A 20,834-nucleotide genomic window follows, 5' to 3' on the forward strand; every position below is an offset into this window, starting at 1 on the left:
GTCTGTAGTTTACTTAGTAAATATTGTACACATATTAATTTCCTGGTTTTGGTAGTTGTCCTGTGGTTATGGAAGATGTTAATATTAGGGAAGCTGGTTAGGGGCATATGGGAACACTCTGTACTTTTTTTTGCAACTTTTCTCTGAGTCTAAAATTATTTGAAGATAAAAAAGTTTGAAAATAATGAGTGGCATACCGAAAAATGAAAAAAAGGTATTCTGTGCAAAGTGGGAGGCTAGACTAAGGCTTATCTTTTGAGCTCTAAGAAAGGGAACATCCTGGTACCATGTAGGGAAGAGAGGTGTTGGAGGGAAGCCAGACTGCATCTGAGGGTTTGGGCCAGGAGGTAGCAGGGATACAATTTAAGAAGTCCTCACATACTGACAAGGGCTTAGTTTGCAAAATACACAAACAGCTCATACAACTCAATAACAAAAAAACAACCCAATCAAAAAATGGGCAGAAGATCGACATAGACATTTCTCCAAAGAAGACATATAGACGGCCAATAAGCATATGAAAAGATGCTCAACATCGCTAATTATTAGAGAAATGCAAACCAAAACTACTATGAGGTATCACCTCATACTGGTCAGAATGGCCATCATTAAGTAGTCTACAAATAACAAATGCTGGAGAGGGTGTGGAGAAAAGCAAACCCTCGTACACTGTTGGTGGGAATGTAAATTGGTGCAGCCACTATGGAGAACAGTATGGAGATTCCTTAAAAAACTAAAAGTAGAACCACCGTATGATCCAGCAACCGCACTCCAGGTCATATATCTGGACAAAACCATAATTCGAAAATATACATGCACCCCAATGTTCATAGCAGCACTATTTACAATAGACAAGATATGGAAGCAACCTAAATGTCCATCGACAGATGAATGGATAATGAATATGTGGTACATATATACAATGGAATATCACTGAGCCATTAAAAAGAATGAAATAATGCCATTTGCAGCAACATGGATGGACCTAGTGATTATCACACTAAGTGAAGTAAGTCAGAGAAAGACAAATATCATATGATATCACTTATATGTGGAATCTAAAATATGATACAAATGAACTTATTTACAAAACAGAAACAGACTCACAGACATAGAAAACAAACTTATGGTTACCAAAGGGGAAAGGGGAGAGGGAGGGATAAATTAGGAGTTTGGGATTAGCAGATACAAACTATTATATATGTAAAATAGATAAACAACAGGTCCTACTGTATAGCACAGGGAACTATATTCAATATCATGTAATAAACTATAATGGAAAAGAATATGAAAATATATATATACATATATGTATGTAAGGCTGAATCACTTTGCTGTGCACCAGAAACCAACACAATATTGTGAATTAACTGTACTTCCAAAGAAAATAAAATAAAAAAGAAGTCATCACACTGATTATAGTTTACTTTATTACTATAATATGTAAGATAACATGTAAGACTTCAGGTTGAGGTGGAAAGTTTTGATATATACACAATAGTTAATTGTTTTTTGAGTGTGGGCATCATTTATTTCAAAGCTTTTAAGCTTGTTGATGGTATAAATGCACACTTTGAGGGTTGGAAGGATGGATAGAAAATACTGAAGAAGTAAATGTTGGTTATCTTCATCTTAAAGACATCCATGACTTAACATTAAGGTTCAAAGTATAGATGGTGGCGTTGAGGAACTGGAATCTTAAGAAAATCAGAAATCTTCTGTTTTTTATTTATAGAAAGCCCTTATCTAGTCCTTGAATTATAAAAGAAGCTTAGCAAAAATGACATTTTCTCTAAAAGCATTGAAGTGACGCTTTCCCCCCAAAAAATCTTAGTTTCATGATGCAACAGGCAATTCTAGTAGGTCAGTGTTTATTACATTGGATAGAATTAGGGCCCAGGGTATGCAGGACAAACATGGCTATTGAAAAGCCATGCCTAAGAAGTAAGAAAGTTGTTAAGAAAGCGTTCATTGGCTTGTGGGCTAAATGGATATCTTACCTTTACCCAAAGAAAGATTTATGTCTTTAACCTCTGATTTTTCTCATGAACTCAATCAGGAATCATACTTGGCATGGTCTTATTATTTTGGTTGCCATATTGGTTTTTTAGAATCATGTTTGAAATATTACAGAAGAGTTGATTAAATACAGTGTTTGTAGTCATATTTAAAGTTGGAATAGATTTAGTGACTCAAGCCTTTGTTATAATAGTGTTTCCACAAGAAAATCAAATTCATATTGAATCACCTAACTTACAGCTTTTTCCCCCCAAGAAGATAATTTACCATATGTACAAAGACGGCTGCTATTTGGATTCCTTTGGATATCTTTATCCAGTATTTTGTCAGAGGGGAAATCGCTTTATGCATGATCTGAAATAATTGAAATAATTGGAAGTATAATGAGAGCCAACATTTAGAAGCTCCCCTGTGCTTCTTTCTGCTCTGCAAAATAAAATTATCACTGAATGCGTTCATGTTTTAAAATTTAAGCAGACTTGGTCAATGAATCTTGTTTTCTAAATGTGCGGAGGTGATTGTATAAGGTGGTTGGTGCCTTTTTAAGCTTCCCCATACATTTGCAAATTTACTGTGATGAAGTGGTAACTTGCAGTCTAGAGCTGATTACAGAAATCAGGATGTAGTTAAACTGTATTTTTTAAAATTCAGATTATTTCTTGTTCCTCTGCTTTTTATGATACATGTAACATCATTAATAATGTTTTCAGACGTCCATGAGAGATTTGAAGACTTGTTTTGTTTTTTTGTGATTGATAGCAATTGGCTTAAAAAGAAAGTCATTCATATGTGTGGCTCCCAGGATCCAGTTTAGCATCTGACCAAACGTTGCATTCTTTTTCACTTTTTACATGGGTCCCACTCCATTTCTACATTCAGGTTGACAAGTCACAGTGAAATGGACTGAAAATTCTGAGAAAGGGCTTGGGTAATGCAAGCTGGGATTTCCTCCTGTAAGCTTCTTAGGAGTCTGGGGGAACAAGTTTTCTGGCTTCTGACCTAGGGAAGTAGGGCCAATAAGGAAAGAAATTCCTCATACATTTCAAGGGTGTTCAAAAGATGCTGGGCAGGCAGAAAATATGATAGCACTCCAGGGACATTTTTGTTACAGTAGATTGATTTATAAAGACAAAAATATATTCAAATTAAAAGAAAGGTGACTTCGGTGTATTATTCCTTCTTCAAATCATATATTTTATTTTCTAAAGAAGTAGGCTTTGTTTTCAGACATATCTGTGTCACTTAACCTTATCATTCAAATTTTTGTCCCTATGTAATATATGGGACATCTTGACTTTGGTAGGCTGTGAACACAAAACCTAAGCAAATCAACCTAGATGGGGGAGAAACTCATTTTCCTTATCCCTAGCCTTGTGCTAACTTTTATCATGAATGTCATCACTAGCTGACCCATTTCTCTACATGGAAATATGGAAATTACATTTCTCCTCCATGACGTGGGCACCCGCCAATTTTTCCTTTCTGATATATTCTCCTTTAGACATCATTCTGGTATTTTTGATATGTTTTCCTCTACTCATCCTTCTCTTATCTTATCTACTAACCTGAAAGTTATGTCCCTAAATTGGATCTCTGTGGAAAAAAAAAAAAAAAAGAGCACACTAGCACTGAGGCAGAGTACCGTGGCCCAACAAGAAGAAATGGGAGTCCTTTAAAAAAAAATAAGCATTTCTCTCTAATTTTAAAAGAAATATATAGTGCTTGTTGGAAATTTTAAAATGAAAACGTCTAAAAAGTTCCTGAATCATATCCTTCAGCGTTAGCATTTAAGTGTCTTGCCTTCTGGAGTTTTCTCTGCATACATGCAGGGGAGAACTGCGGGGGAGGGGGGGCGGCGGTGATGAAAAGAGAAGGCAGTCGGTTTTACAAAACTAGAATCATACTGTACATAATGTTAAATCCTGCTTTCTGCATTTATGTCATTAATAGTTTCTTATATCATTTAATAAGAATAGCTTATATTTATTGAGTATTTACAATGTGGAATCACTCTTGTAAGCACTTTGTACATATTAACTCACTGAATCTTTTCAAGAGTCCCGAATATAAGTACTGTCATTATCTACCTTTGTCACATGAGCAAACTGAATCACAGAGAGATTTTAAAAGTTCACAAAGCTCGTAAGTGATAGAGACGGGATTCAAACTCAGATCTCACTCAGAGTCTGTGACTTTTAACAATTACGCTGTTGTCTTCCGTCACTTTGAAACATGATTTGTGATGCCTATATGATATTCAATCACGAATAGTGTTGATTTCGCTTTTTTCCCGTAATGTTTTATTTTGGGGAACAGTTTCCCTGGCCATTAATGTGATTTGCAAACATAATATTTAATGACTGCATAATATTCATTTGTATGGCTATCTGTATGAAGTCTGAGGCTGTTTCCAGTTTTTAAGATGATAAACAGAGTCCCTATCTGGGCCTGGGCATAAAGCATCTTTGGGACTAGGATCTCCCTACCACAGCCATAACAAAGGGCCTTGTTTTAGGAATCTGTGCCAAAGGAAAAGAAGTTGCTTCACAGTTTACATGGACAGGAGATAATCGTGATAAACTGATTTCTGAAATATCAAGAGAAATTTGATCATTCTGAACCACCTCCGAAGGCAGGCAAAGCACAAACCTTTTATGGCCTGCGTCCTGACTTCTCCACCATCCTGTTATCCTGGGTAAAAAGGCAGCTAGAACAAATGACCAGGAAAACCAGAATGAAGGTAAAAAAATCCAGCGTTGCTACTCCAGCAGAGTGCAGGCAGCTTCATGACAGAAAGATCTCATCTGTGGAGGAGTATCCATGGGGTTGCCCAGCAGTGGGAGAGGCATATCTTGGTCTATACGAATGTGCGGAGCTGAAGCAGAAAGACAAAACTCTTGTCTTTGCTTAGCTACCTGGAAGTGGGGAATCACAGGCCTGGTAGAAAGGAGTCCAATTTGCTTCTGGGCAGAACTTGGCCTCCTATTTGATGGAGACACCAGCCTATGAGATGATACCTACCATATTTGCAGAAATAATGGAGAAGAATCTTAAAGTTCTAAGAGTAAAAGCTCAGGTCTAGATCACACCTAAGTCTTGGACTGAAGACCCAGAAAGTGGATCTTTTTAAAGTGTGGCCAAATGACGTAATGAACATCTGGTCTTCTTGCAGATTCACTACAGGGGCAGCCTCAGTGCAAGTCAAGTGCCACTCGTATTTTTGGGAAGGGGATGTCCTTTGACCCTGGTGGTAATCTTATCAAGGTGTCTGCAAACGTCAACTTCCTGAGGGCTGACATGGGAGGAGCTGCCGTGTGTTCAGCCATTGTGGCTGCCACAAGCTCAGCTTGCCACTTAATGTAATAGGTCTGGCCCTCTTGGTGAACATAACCTCAAGCCTAAGCCTTCAAGCCAGGAGATGTCATCAGAGCCAAGAATGGGGAGACCATACAAGTCAATAACATTAATGCTGAGCCAGGGGTGTTAGCTGGCATTCTCTGTCATATGTACATCTTCAATCCAAAGTTCATCAGAAATGTTTCGACCGACCTAAACAGGTGCCACAGACATAGCTCGGGGGTCGGGAGGAGGGACAGGTATCACTGGAATTTTTACCAGTTCATACTGGTGGCCTACCAGACTACTTGAGGCCAGCATGGAAATGGAGGACCATGTCTGGGGGATGTCTCTGTTTGAACGTTGTATAAGGCAGGTTACAGATTGCCAGCTCATTGCTGTTAATAACAGTGGGCAATATAGGTCTGCAGGGTCACGTCCAGCCACAGCACACCTGAATGGGACACATTCTCCATGGGCTCATTTAGACATAGCAGGTGATGACCAGTAAAGATGAGATTCCATGTCTTAGGAAAAGCATGACCAAGAGGCCAACAAGGACTCCAGCAGAGTTCTTAGGTTCAGACAAGACAAGGGTAAGGTTTAATTTAAATACTATGAAATTTCTACATTCTACCTTAAATTGAACAGTTGAACTTCAAAACATTTTTAAATGGATGAAAAAATTTTAAAGGAAACAAGTGATGGCATTTTTAAAAACACAGAATACAATGAAATATGTGTGCCTTTTTAAAAATTTATGCAAAGATTCAGCAATTTTAAAAATAAAGCTCAGGGGCTTCCCTGGTGGCGCAGTGGTTGAGAGTCCGCCTGCCGATGCAGGGGACGCGGGTTCGAGCCCCGGTCCGGGAAGATCCCACATGCCGCGGAGCGGCTGGGCCCGTGAGCCATGGCCGCTGAGCCTGCGTGTCCGGATCCTGTGCTCCGCAACGGGAGAGGCCACAACAGTGAGAGGCCCACGTACCGCAAAAATAAAATAAATAAAAATTAAAAAAAAAAAAAGCTAGTATCCTGCTGGGCAAGGATTTTTTTAAACGTATTCTATAAATGGTAATAAATTGTTTACAAGTTGCCTGATCACTTTTTAGATCATATAATTGGATTGAGAGGCAAAATACATGTTCAAAATATGTTTTGAATCTGTGATACTAGAGACGGTAAACAAACTAAAGTTACTCAGCAGTTTTCATAAATAATAAATTCAGCTTTTTGTACAAAAAATTAATTATGCTATAGAAACAATTCTTGTCCATAAGCCTTGGCCGAATCTCTAATCATTTCTGAAGGCAAAGGGTTATGAATATTTTTTTTTTTTTTTTTTTTTGCGGTACGCGGGCCTCTCACCGTTGCAGCCTCTCCCGTTGCAGAGCACAGGCTCCGGACGCGCAGGCTCAGCGGTCACGGCTCACGGGCCCAGCCGCTCCGCGGCACGTGGGACCCTCCGGACCGGGGCACGAACCCGTGTCCCCTGCATTGGCAGGCGGACTCTCAACCACTGCGCCACCAGGGAAGCCCATGAATATTTTTAATATTTTTTGTTTTGATACGTTTTGCCAAATCACTCTCCAGAAAGTTCACATCAATTTACTTTTCCACCAAAATATACTGTTTTATCAATTAGTAGTTGTAAACTATGCAAGAAAAAGGCTGTACCATTTTTTGCTTTTATTACTGTACATCTTGTCAAGTACAGTGTACAGTTAGAGGCTCAGTTAATGTTTTGAATAAAGAGAGAAATGTGTTTAATGATGGCTGTTTGGGGACTTTTTTTTTTTTTACGTCTTTATTGGAGTATAACTGCCTTACAGTGGTGTGTTAGTTTCTTTTAAGTGTGTTCCCCCACACCCCCACACCCCACACCCCCGCCCCACCCCCCCGGGTCTGGCTTTTCTTTATATGCTGTTTTTGCATATGCATGTTTCTACTTAAGAAAGAAATTAGCCTCTTTTCACTGCTTTACCTACTGTGAATTACCAGGTATGCAGGGAAGGTGTAATTAGCCTACAAAGAACATTACAAAGCTTAATTTATGTTTTTACATTTGACTCCAGGCTTTGGCTGCACACAATTTTTTTCTGCATCTCCTCTGTTAATATGGTGAATTACCTGAAATTTTCAAACGTTAAACTTACTCTTGAGTTACTCTCAGTTTGGTCATGATCTGTAGTTTGCTCGTCTTTTGTTTAGGTTCTGCATTTACATTCAGAGTTGAGATAAGCTTGTACTTTTCTTCATTTATACTGTCTTTGTGGGGTTTTTGTGTCAAGGTTTTGATAGGCCCATAAAACGACTTGGAGAGAGAGTTTCTTCTTTTTCTGTTTCTGGAAGACTTTATAATAAGATTGAAATTACCTGTTTGGTAAAACTCATTTGTAAAGCTGGACCTGGTATTTTCCAAGTTAGAAAAATGTTTAACTGCTGACTCAGCAGAAGTAAAGGTTTAGGATGATTCAGGCTTTCTATTTCTTCTTTAATCACTTTCAGTAACTTATATTCTCGAGATTTGTCTGTTTCATCTACATTTTCAGACTTTTGGTGAAAGTTGTTAGAATATACCTGCTACAACTATTATTTAGTTGTTTTTTTTAATTAATTAATTTTGGCTGCGTTGGTCTTCGTTGCTGCGCGCGGGCTTTCTCGAGTTGCAGCGAGCAGGGGCTACTCTTCGTTGGGGTGCGTGGGCTTCTCATTGAGGTGGCTTCTCTTGTTGTGGAGCACGGACTCTAGGAACATGGGCTCAGCAGTTGTGGCTCACGGGCTCTAGAGCACAGGCTCAGTAGTTGTGGCGCACGGCCTTAGTTGCCCCGTGGCATGTGGGATCTTCCCAGACCAGGGCTCGAACCTGTGTCCCCGTATTGGCAGGTGGATTCGTAACCACTGCGCCACCAGGGAAGCCCTATTATTTAGTCTTAATCACTAATCTTTCTTCAGCGATGTCCCATCTCATGTTTTGCCTTATCCATTAAATTTCTGATGTCAATTTTTATATTTTGCATTTCCAGAAATAAGTTTGTTTCTTTTTCACATCTTCCCGAAGTTTTGAAAGTCTCATGTTCCCTAGGCATACTTTTGGTACTTCTTTTATTTCTTTAAACGTACTTATTATATGTTCTTCCATAATTAAAATCCCTACAGTTTTGTGGGTCTGGCTCTGCACCTTGTTTCTGCTCAGCTGCTCACGTATTGGGTAACTGTACTGGCAAGCTCGCGCTCTCCTTGGAACTTTGTCTGTGGGAGTTCTTTGAGGCCCGGGTGGAAAGTATGTTCCTGCAGAGAGGATTATTTGGGAGGCCCCGTAAACAGGGTGAATTCTAATCCCAAACAGGGTGAATTCTAACGCTCTAGCGTGGACCTGTGATCAAGATTTCTCAGGGGTGCCTTTCCCCCACCCCCCCATGCCAGACTCTGCGTCAAGGCCGAGGCAGGCAAGTAGCCTCACCCACAGTCTGCCTCTAGAACGTGGATATTTTCCCCCAATTTGTTCACTGTGGAGTGGGGCAGGAATCTCCGGCGTCTCTGATCCAACCTTCTATTTTTCAGGGCCCCAGGCTTGTCCTAGGACCCCCAAAATTCTACATGTTAAAGCTCACACTCCAGTCGAAACCTTCAAGGATAGGCAGAGGCCTCTGGGAAACTCTTTCTTCTGCCCTGGCTTACCAAGAGGTGCAGGATTCTTTTCCCACCGGAGGGTTCAATTATTCTCCTGACAATTTAGCTGTGGGCTTTAAAGATTTAAAAAATATTTATTCAGCATTGTTAGTCTTTTATATTGAGAGGGCTTCTTCCGACATCAAATCTACCATATTGGAAGAAATGGGAGTTCGATCTTTTGTTTTCCTAAAAGACAAATAAATGTTTTAAAGTTGTAAACCCTATGTAGTAACTTCTTGAGAAGTTACACTCATAGGTCAACCTAATTTTCTAGATCACAGCCCAAAGCAGGGAAATATGTTAAAAGTAGCAGTAGCTACCATTTTGAGTCTTTTGAGAATGCAAAGGACTCCGTGCTAAGTGCCTTACAGGGTTGATCTCATTTAATCCACCATCACCATTCTATGAGAGAAGTACTGTCATTCACATGGTAAAGAGGATCACCTATGCTTAGAGGTTCCCGTGACTTGCCTGAGGCCACAGAACTAATAGGTAATTCATAACATTGACTTTGGATCATCAGGCAAAGGTTAAATTGTGCCTGATGAAATCTTTTTAGGCTTGGTGCATTGCTGTTTTCAAGGGCAGCAAAATGTGTAATATATCTTAAATTGTGTTGCTGCAGACCAGCACGCTGTTACCATGCTGAACAGAGAAGCTTATCAAAGGAGTACTGCAGGCAATTCACCTTGCCTTCTTAACTACTCTGCCTCCTCTGGGAAAAATTACTCTTAGAATTCCTCCTAAGGGTTTTCTGGATATCCCCAAAATGCATCTGTCAGCCTGGATGAGAAGGGAAAACTTTGGCGAAGGACTTTAGAGATTAGTTGCTAGACGCGGATCCCCTTTGTTCCATAATTCATCCCAGAACACTTCTCTCCCATGACTCCAGCCAACCGTGTGGTATTTGGTTATAGTGTTAATATATAGTAGTTCTCTCTGTGAGTATGTTTTTTAAAAAAATTTATATACTTGTTTTTTTAGCAGTGGAGCCTTAATGTTAGGAATCAGACTTGGAAAATGAGACTTTTCTTAGTAATTTCATATGGTGATGTTTGAAGTACTCTCTTCTCAGATAGTGAATGTTTATAGTGAACTTTTGTGTGTGAGACGTTGCTTCCTGTTTGCCATTTTGGGGATAGATGTTGAAACTACAGTGTCTGCTTGTTCTTCTCAGGCAAGTTTTCTCTCTCCTAAAGTAATCAGTCGATTGATTCCCTTACAAGTAACCAATCTTTATCAGTCCAAGAAAATCAAGGGAAAAGATTCCTGGCAAGACACTCTGCCCAAATCCGGAAGAATGGTTTCCCTGGGGTTTTGACTCCCTCTGTGCCAGGCTAGTCATTGAGACCCGTGCTGCTGCTTCTGGGACCTCCACTCAGGACCTTGACCTTAGATTCATCTGCCCTCCTAGATCCTGACACTTGTACAGCCAGGAACTATATGAAGAGCAGGAGTCGCCACCATTTTGGAACTTAACCCACCCCCTCCCCTGACTTACATCTTAAGAATTCTACTTTCTCCTTGTGGGGCTGCCCACTCCCCTGGCCTCTGGAAGCGTGAGCCTCAAGGGGGAGTAAGGAAGGTCCAGAGTCATGCTCACTAGGGTCTCTCTGCTCTGTCTATGCATGAGGGAAGTCGAGGAGAGTGAAAACTATCTTATAATTCTTTCACGAATGAATCCATAGCAGCAAAGAAGACAGTGCACTGGTTTATATCTTGTTACACCCAACCTTATGCTTCCGTGGACCTTCAGCTAAGCTAAACTAGGAATCTGTTCTGGAAGATGCTTCGGTCTTCTTTTGAACTTCTTCATCACATAAACTCAGGTGTGTTTCTTAATACCTGATGCCATCATTTTCTCATTTGTAAAGTGACTTTTAAAAACCTTGTAACCATAGCAGTTCAGTCATGCATATAACCAGCAGAAAAAGTTTGGATTTGTGGAGGGTTTGTTGTTATCTTAAGGATGCTACATTAAAAGCCTTTAAGGTATATTAATGTGAGGACTAGAACATCATTACCTGCTTAGATATCAGTAAAATTTCTGCAGTAATGTCTGAATACTTTATGAGCTTTGCTGTATTTCATAATTAAATAAGATATCAAATACTACATATTTAAGACACGGAATCTCGGAAATGATAGGACTTAGGAGTCGAGATGCATTTTTAAGCATGGGCTTAGAAATCAGACAGGTGTGTTGTGAAAGTTCAACCCCTCCACATGCTGACTATAGGACCCCCCTTAGCCTCTGTCTCTTCATCTATATATTAATAGTATTACTTTATGGGTATTGTAATTATAAAGTCAATGAGTATATGAGAAGTACTTGGAAAAAAATAAATGCTGAATAAATGGTTGTTACGTTTATCCCTGGGACTATTCCCTCTGTTTCTAATTCTACACATCGACTTCTGTTACTCTCGGAGACGCGTCCCCTTATCTCCCAGCCCAGTGCTCTGTTGTCTGTACCACTCTGGTTCAACAAGCCACGTTATAAACCTGATATTAGGTACTGTAAAGGATCCCACAGAAGACAATAAGATTAACTCCTGCGTTTTCATCACTTCCTGCTCTGGCTGCTGTCACTTAGTATGACAGCTGCTTAAATGTACTTCCAAGGTTTCCAGCGAGATGATAAATTCCTTGAAAACAGGAACATCATCTTATACTTGTATGATATAATTCACAATGCCCGGAACATTGCTGGGTGTCTGCCCAGCTATTCAATGAGAGAATAGCTTTCAAAATTCTAATTCTAGGGGAGGGGCCATATGGAGTAGTAGAAATGGTTAGACTTGGGGAGAATGGGAGAGAGAGAGTGAACCAGCTGATTGCTAAGTACCCCTCCAACCCCAGGCTCTGCCAACCTTCATCAACACATGAAGTCAGGGGGTAAAACCAGAAGAAGAGAAACATCAAACCTCAAATATAAAAACGTCTTCCGGGTGGTCAGTTTTCAGTATGATACTTATTTTTGAAGTCATATATTTGTACTCGAATATCGTAGAAACTCACACAGGCCCAGACCGTGATCCTGGTGTTTATAACTGAATCTTTAAGAGTGATTGCTTGTCACAATATTCCTGCTAGCTGCTGCTAATGTTATAACTATTTTGTTGTGATCTCCTGTAATCTGCTCTTGCCCTATTATAGCTTAAGGTTAATGCAACACAAACAACATTATCTAGACTTGTGTCTTAGGGGCATGAAGTTCTAATTTGGGGTGAAAATGACCAAATATATTGCTTTCTAAACGTTATTGCTTTTTACTAGCTCTCATTTTTCCCCATCCATAATTCAAGTTAATGAACGTGCTATAAAACTTAAAACTTCTTGTTTGTAAATATATGCCCTCAACTCTTTATTGTCTGAGAAAAATGGAGGGGAGAGCATTTCTCTGGTGATAAAAAAAGAAAAAGGTGGACAATCCCTCAGGGATTCTGATGCATCTATAGCAGCACCTAGGCCTTTGGGACGCAGATCAGCCTGTGAGATGCCAGAGAAACAGAAAAAGTAATTTCCATTATCCTCTCAGAACGAGAAAAGGTGGACTCAGGCTCTTTTTTTCTAGCCACTTGCAATGCCTGGCCCTTATTTTCTTGTCACCGGTGGGAACTCATGAAGATGTTGAGAAGGCAAGAGGTATCTATCATCTTGATTGTTAAACATGAGAGTAAAAGAACAGCAACAGAGACAGTCAGGAGAAGGGGCGCTCTTGGCGGAATGCTGTAAATTATTATGGACAGGAACTCACACCTTCGCTGAGATTTTATAGGCGTGCTGTAACAGTGGTTTTCAGTCTCCCTACTCCCAGCAGCAGAAGGCTTTCTTTCAGCAAACTGAGCAGAACATGAATTTCGAAAGAAGGTAGGAGGTAGAGCCACACTGCTTGACGCCAAGGTGGACGGCGGAGTCTGCTCTGCCAGCCAGCTTCTCCCTACCCCTCCCGCACCCCCCAGGTCCGCACTGGAAGCACCCTACCTGCAGAGCGTGGAAACACTGGGCTCACCACTCTCTTCTCTGCCCAGTCCACTCGCTTAACTTTGTTTTGCTCGCTGGCACCTTTGAGAGCGTGTTAAAGCTTCTTACCCTATTCCTAGAAAAATGTCCATCCACGTATAATTCTGCCTGCAATTTCAGGGCATTCACGGACCACTCCACCACCATCACTGGGCACTTAAAGTAAATCCCACCAGTCCAGACTTATACAGTCAGACTGCATCTTTTTCATGCTAAGTGAAGACAATAGCAACAAACAAACGAGACAAAATATGATAACCTCAACCACCTAAACACACTACACCCAAAACATTTGAAATTCTGTTTGGAATGAAACTGTAAGAAACCTAGTCTAGTTGTAGGTCTGCAGCGATGAGCTGGGTTGCCTTCAACACATCTTATAAGACTTCTTTGGGCCTCAGTTTCTTTAGCTCTAAAAGGATGGGGTTTGACTGAATGATTTTTGAGATCTCTTCCAGCTCTAGTGTTCTATAATTCTGTGAGCCAAATTGAGGCGAACACATGAAATCGATAGGCCTCTCCGCAAGCAAGCATCAGTTTCTGTTGTTAAGTTTGGATCATTAAGTCCCTTATTTATTTATTTTTTTTAGTCCAGTTATCTCTGTGTCCTTCTGTACCTCTTCTGTCATCTCCATCACAAACAAAAAGAAAATTGATTTATTTTCTTCCCTTTTTTTTTTTTTTTTTTTTTTTTTTTTTTCTGTACGCGGGCCTCTCACTGTTGTGGCCTCTCCCGTTGCGGTGCACAGGCTCCGGACGCGCAGGCTCAGCGGCCATGGCTCACGGGCCCGGCCGCTCCGCGGCATGTGGGATCTTCCCGGACTGGGGCACGAACCCGCGTCCCCTGCGTCGGCAGGCGGACTCTCAACCACTGCACCACCAGGGAAGCCCCCTCTTCCTTTTCTTTGACTCATTTAAAGTGGTCAGCTACTTCCCTGAGTTAAGCTATCTCTCAATAAGTTTGGGCTAGATAGAGGAAAAGATCGTGGTGAAAGGGAGGGGTCAGTGACTGGGATGCTGATGCAGAAGGGCATTCGTGGAGATAATGAGTAATTGGGGTACGTAGGTGCCCAACTCAGAGAAGTGGGGCAGGGCTAGGACGAGGTAGACCCTAATTTTCAACCTGTCTACTCTGCCTCCTTGAAATTAGCCCTGTCATTCTCCTTCTGAGAAAAAAAGAATGCCTTGATTTAGGGCTGTCATGTCTGCCCTGCTGTAAACTCCAGTCATAATGATGCTGCTAAAACTGTAATGTATGGAGCATCGACTTTGCGACAGGCACAGTAATAGAAGCCTTGTGCATTTTATCTCAGTCAATCCTAAGAACCACTCTTTGGAAACTGGTGCAGTTGGTCCTGTTTTTCACAGGAGGAAACTGAGGCTCAGAGAGGCTAAGTCAAAGCCAGACAAGCAGCAAACCACAGAGCAAGACTCCAAGGCCTGGTTGCCTTTCTCCCACTGTGGTCCAAGCCCACTGGGCTGCCAGTTATTAACTAGTGAAACAGTCATGGGTTTTACAGAGTGCTGTAAAACCACATCTGCCTCAGTGAATCTGCCTGCAGGCAGGTTTATTATTACCGTGCCGCCTCATTTTCTGCAAGTACATACAACTTATGAGATAATTTTTGAAGTGAGCGACTTGCCTAGAATAGAGGATAACCGTCGACATGCTTTTCAGGGTAAAAAAGATTTATTTTTGTTCTTTTGCTTTTTAAAAATTCATCACTCTGCCTGGCACATTGGAGGAGCCCAGTGAACATGGGGAACAGAGACGACATGGATGTGTGCATGAATGAGAAGCAGGTCATTCTCCAAAGTTTGAATGAACTGATTTTGCATTGGTGAATCCAGAAAGCAAAACTTTGGCATTCCACAGCGGCATGGCTTTATTGTCTATATTGCAGGAACAAAATATCATATAACTTTGCACATAACCCTCTAAAGCTCTTGATAGGTTTTTTTTATATTCCATTTCCTAAATCTCTTTGTGCAGTTACAAGTGTAGTATTGCACCACTTTCACTGGAAAAAGGACTAATTTCACATTGTAATGATTGCACCTGCTCTGTGACAAAAACCTTGATTTTTTCTAAAAAGCCATTTTCCAACTTAATAGCGCAAGGAAGGAGACTGTCCCTGGGGGAACCGTGACACAACTTTAAAATTTACTCGTTCTACAGTTGTCCTTCAGCTCTGAAATGGGGGCAAAATAAGGATGAAGGTGGAAGGAAAAACCATAGAATAACTGAAGGTTATTAATAGCTCGAAGGTCATTAATGACACTGAGGGGGTAAAAATGATAAAGCGAACACAGAAAATCATCTTCTGTGAAAAATGAAATAGGATTGCTCTGAGCAAGAAGAAAGTAAGGGGGAGAAAAATGACAGAGGAAAGCTTTTTAGTGCGTTTGGGGGGGGCGGGGAGGAAGGACTGTACGAAATGAGTAACTCTGAATTGGAGCCAAAGAATGGGTTCTAGCCCTTACCAGAACTTCAGAGCACATCCCTTTAAAGACAGGTAAAAATACAACAACATGGTGAATATAACAAAAACGAGGCAGACTCACAGATATAGAGAACAAACTAGTGGTTACCAGTGGCGGGAGGGGTGATATAGGGGGAGGGGATTACAAACTATTCTGTATAAAATAAGCTACACGGATATATTTACAACACAGGGAATATAGCCAATATTTTATAATAACTATAAATGGGATATAGCCTTTAAAAATTGTGAGTATATTGTACACCTGCAACTTTCATAATATTGTACATCACCTATACTTCAATTAAAAAAAAAAAAAGAAAAAAGGTAAGTTGATAAGACCACAGAGTTAGCAGAGAAGCCTGGTGTCCTAGAGACAGTTTGTCCGTGCCCCAGGAAGAAAGTCCACCGTCAGTTAGTCTGAACACAAGTGCCTGATGGTCAGGAGACACAGCATTAGCCAGGGAGAAGCTGCTGGTACAGGAAGCAGGTTGAGCCTTTCTGAGGGATGACAGGACAAAGCTTTAGATGAGGTGCGTTTCAGCCCCTCTGATGAGCTTTCCTGAGATCACACAGTACTTGCGAATGTCATGGTTCCCCTTCTTGCTACTGTCTACCTCTTTTCTCTACCTTCTTCATCCTCACTGGGAAAGGCATTCGTTATTTAGAAGGCAGTAGCACTAGTGAAATGCACATAACTCACGTTGTTTTTGGAAAGTCTGAATGGTTGAGTTTAAATAGAAGTCTCAAAAGAAATAAAATGTCCCACATGGGGGCCGTATGCGGAGTTTAAAAGGTTTCTGTGTGAAATGCTGTAACCTTTAGCCTCTGTGCTTCTGTACTGCCTAGCTCAGACTCCGGATCGGTGTGCTGGTTTATGATGATCGGTTTTATTTTCATATTGGAAATAAAACAACAAAACCCAGTGGCTGCCTGAAATGCTTGAGCTCTGGTTATTCAACGTAGGAGCAGTATTCTGGTAATGGGGCTTTTTGCTGTGTCCCCAAATACTGCACTTCCAAGCCTCATTCTGGTCCTGTTACCATGGAGGGAGATGATTGGCGAGTACAGTGAACCAACGATTAAGTCTTGCATTGAGATGAAAAATGAAGAGATTGTGTCACAAAACCCATTCAGTGTCCACTGTGGTTCCTTTGCCAAAGGCTCTTGCTGTGACCTACTTCTGCAGGTAAGAAAAATGATTTTGCCATCCTTCTATGACATGGCTATGGTGAACTGTTCCCAAGTGCCTTGGTGTAGGTGGCCTTGTGCGGATAAGCATTAATTATTTTAAGACCGCTGATGCATCACCTCGGGTGTCTATATTTGTCTTCTAAGAGTGCATCATCACTAATTATAGGTGATCTTGTGGGATTAGATCTTTTGAGTTAGACGAGGATGACACAAAATGTGCATGGAAAGCAAACCCATGTAAACTTGGTGAGCCACGATCATTGTTTTTTGTTTGTCTGTCATAATTTTATTGGAGTAGAGTTGATTTACAATGTTGTATTAGTTTCTTCTGTACAGCAAAGTGAATCAGTTATACATATACATATATCCACTCTGTTTTAGATTCTTTTCCCATATAGGTCATTACAGAGTATGGAGAAGGGTTCCCTGTGCTATACAGTAGGGCCTCATGGTCATTGTTAAGACCCAGACGGTGCCTCAATGTTCAGAATCACACTTGGAACATCTTCACCTTGTCAATGTCACCACCCGACTAAGTTTTTACATTTTAAATCACTTGATGATTGAGGTTGTCTTTAAGTTTGTGTTTTCATCATGAAAATGGTTATCACCCCATTCTAATTCTTAGATTCTTACGTTACCCCAACAAGCAACTTTTGTAGGAAACAAAATCACCATGGAATCCCCAGGCCCCTACCTTCTGATAGTTACCTCTTCACAGAGCTGGGAAGGGCAATGAGGGTCTCTGCCCCTCGGTCTCAACCTTGAGGCTGTGAAGCAGTGCTGGGCAAAGCTGTAAGCAATGTTTTCTAAGCCAAGTCCCATTTGGGCCAGGGTGAGGCTTTGCCCAGTAGCGTGGAAGTGTTAGAGTTGAAAATATCAAAATTCCCACTCTGTTTTTAGCTCCATCCTATAAAACATTTTTTTTTTGACACCTCCATAGAAAAGAACTTAGCCTGGAATCTAGTTACGTAACTCATTAATTCAATCATTTATTCATTTCAGCCAACAAATATTTATTGAAAGCCTCCTGTGTGCAAGACCCCATGGAGGGATAGACAGAAATTTAGATAAGACATTACTATCCCACATTGCGGGTTTGCCTTTTATGGGGTGGAGGGTGGGTGGATAAAAATGGTTTTTACTGGGAAAACGAAAACACCAAGTGTCAGCAAGAAGAGGCATGTGGTCCCCCCCCATCTCCCCCCCCCCCCCACCCCCAGTGTCCCTGTGCATGGGCAAGGGCTGTTGAACATTCCATGGAGCTGTGTTGCATGCAAGGTTTGGGAATTAAAAATCACTGGGGCCTCTTTTGTGAATCCCACCCTACGAAGTAGCTCCCTGGAATCAGCAGTTCAAGTATTGAATGGATGGTGGTAAAGCTGGAGTATTTGAATATGTCAGAGATGGTGGCCAAAGTGTAAAGGTGCCTTTCTTGTCCACCACCTACCACGTCTAAAACTCTCTTTAGATGTGCGTCTAAAACACATCCAATTTCACTCCCCTGCTGGGCAGCAGATGTGCCCACAGGAACCAGGGCTCAGTGTGAGGCTGTCAGGTTTCCAAAAGAATTTGGCTAATGGGCTTCATTGCTCAGAGAGCTCGCCTCCTGGAGAATCAACGCGAAGGTTAGAGACAAGCACAGAACTTCAGGCTTCTGAGAGTGAGTGAGGGATACAGTCCTTGAGGGCAGTTTTTCCAACTTGGGAGTTCTCGTTCGCCCGGCCAGAAGTCGAAGCAGCTACTTCCTCCTGCATAAAGGGAAGGGAAGTAGACGTGCATGCTTCTGTTAAAAGTCAGTTAATTCAAACTTGAGGGAAAAGTTCTTGGTCTGGGAGAAGGCCAGAATGTTGAAGGAGCTCTGCAGCATCTCCACCAGAGGCATTTCTGAGTAATCTGTCTCTTGATTGGCTTAGGTGTACAGGTAATGGCACAGCCGACTCAGGGCTGCCTCCAGGCTTTAGTGTAAAATGTATTCTGGGTGCTACTGTAAGCAGTAGGGAATGAAACTCACTGGCACGAAGGCTAATTGTATACAGTTCAGACTCCCCCCGAGGGAAAAAATGTTTTTGAAATTCAACTTTAGTAACCTGAGTCATGAGCTACTTGTTTTCTACAAACATCGGAGGTAACAGCACCCGTACCATAAACTAGTTTACGGCATAGCACTTCCGGATCCATTTCTTTTTCCACTTAAGCACAACTTTTTACTTTGTACCAGCAATTTCCTGAGATTCAGGGAGAACCGTGGAAATCAGCTGCCAGCTTGTTACTGTGACCTGTGCGATGGCGGGAAGCCCTCACCCAGCTCCACGCCTGGCTCGCCCTGCGGCTGCGTCCCGTGACGTTCGTGAGCTCAGAACCATGGGCGGGAAGAGCGTGGAGTCTGGGTTGGGTGATTAGATGCTGAGGCTGAAGGGGGCCAGGCGGGCTCCCTGACCCCCACTGTTTTTATCACCCAGGGCTGTCTGTGCATAACCATATCAACATTTCCCTGAGGCCCAAACGTAATTCCTTCAGGAAGTTTTAAGTGGAGTAGCCCACGGTGTGAGTTTTACCAGTGGGAGAGGGGAGATAGGAAGGGTGTGTTTGAAGGGAGAGTTGTGGAGAGGACTGCCCATACTCCGTCCATCTTTCCCCCGGTATAATTTTTTTGGACGTTTTTATATCAAGTTTTAATTTTTTTTCTCCCCCCTTCTGTGGTACGGGACGGCCAGATTGGGCTGGAGTTGGTCATTTCCCTTTCCCCAGGTCAGTTAGGCTCTAATAACGCCCAGCCGGTTAGATTCTGGTTAACTAGTTGTCCCCCGCCCCCCCCCCGCCCCTGAGGGCAAACCTTGTTAAGAGCAGAGGACTCTGGCATATTTCAAAATGGTTCCTTTTCCCCTCCCCTCTCTGGAAGCTCAAGGGGATTCTTCTCCCGTATTTACTGTGAGAACCTGGGTCGAGCCTCTGGAGGTAAATCTCACACAACTGTGGGACCCATCATAACTGGATCCCCTTGCAGTTTTTCACTCTCAGACCGGTGCACACTGAGCCTCCAGCGGTTTGTCAATTACAGCCCAGGTTTCCTACCTTGGCTGTGGCTCCCTCTAGTAAACCTCTCCTCCAGTAAGCCTTGAATCCCCGCCTTGTCCTGTCTCTCCAGTCTCGGTTTGCCCTGTGTCCTCCTCTCCCTTACGGATCCAAGAGCTGTTGATTCTTCAGTCTGTTCAGCTTTTTACTTGTTAGGATGGAATGGCAACTTCCAAGCTCCTTACATGCGGAACTGGAAGTTTGCCCAAGATTTTAAACTTCCAATCAACATTAACTGAGCATGATTTGGATGTTGAAATGTGTTTTTTGAGCAGTTGAACTCACAGAATTGAAATGTGAATTTTTTTTTCCCCCAGTCTCGTCCTTCACCAATATTTTGGGGTGAGGAGAGAGGTTATTGAGCTCTTTTTTGTTTCTTTCTTTTGCTAATAATTAACATTCAATAGGATGTTCAGATTTTAGTTGTTCAGTTTGATGAGTTTAGACAACTGTATATACACTAGGTTTCTCAGCCTTGGCACAGTTGATATTTTGGAATAGATAATTCTTTCTTGTAGGGAGCTGTCTGTTAATCCGTGACCTCTAGTCACTAAATGCCAGTAGCATCCCCTCCTGGGGGGTGACCATCAAAAGTGTCTGCAGGCATTGCCACATGTCCCCTGGGTAGCAAAACCACCCGTGGTTGAGAACCACTGCTGTACATACACCCATGTAACTACCATCCAGAAAGAAGGTATAGATCATATCCATTCCTCCAGAAAGTTCCCTTCAGGCCTTTTTATTAATCCTCCCTCCCCCAAAACCAGTGTCTCTCATGTCTATCATCATAGATCCATTTTGCCTATATTTGGACTTTGTATAAATTAAATCGTGTAGTGTATACTCTTTTTTTGGGTCTAGTCTCTTTTACTTAACATGATGTGTTTGCAGTTTCTCCACATTATTGCATTTGTCAGTGGTTCACTCTTCTTTTTATTGCACAACAGTGGTCCATTGAATGAAAAAACCACAATTTGTTAATACATTCTGCTCTTGATGGATACCTGGGCTGTTTCTGATTGAGGGCTG

At 41.7% G+C, this 20,834-nt stretch overlaps 1 protein-coding gene and 1 pseudogene across 2 annotated transcripts in view; both read left to right on the forward strand.

The window, feature by feature from the left end:
* The window catches only part of UBE3D (ubiquitin protein ligase E3D), a 344,514-nt gene that overhangs the window by 120,643 nt on the left and 203,037 nt on the right, over nt 1–20,834 (forward strand). The gene's annotated exons all lie outside the window — the stretch shown is intronic.
* The window catches only part of LOC116763706, a 44,596-nt pseudogene that overhangs the window by 15,841 nt on the left and 7,921 nt on the right, over nt 1–20,834 (forward strand).

Source organism: Phocoena sinus, chromosome 12 (assembly GCF_008692025.1).
Source record: "Phocoena sinus isolate mPhoSin1 chromosome 12, mPhoSin1.pri, whole genome shotgun sequence".
Lineage (NCBI taxonomy): Eukaryota > Metazoa > Chordata > Mammalia > Artiodactyla > Phocoenidae > Phocoena > Phocoena sinus.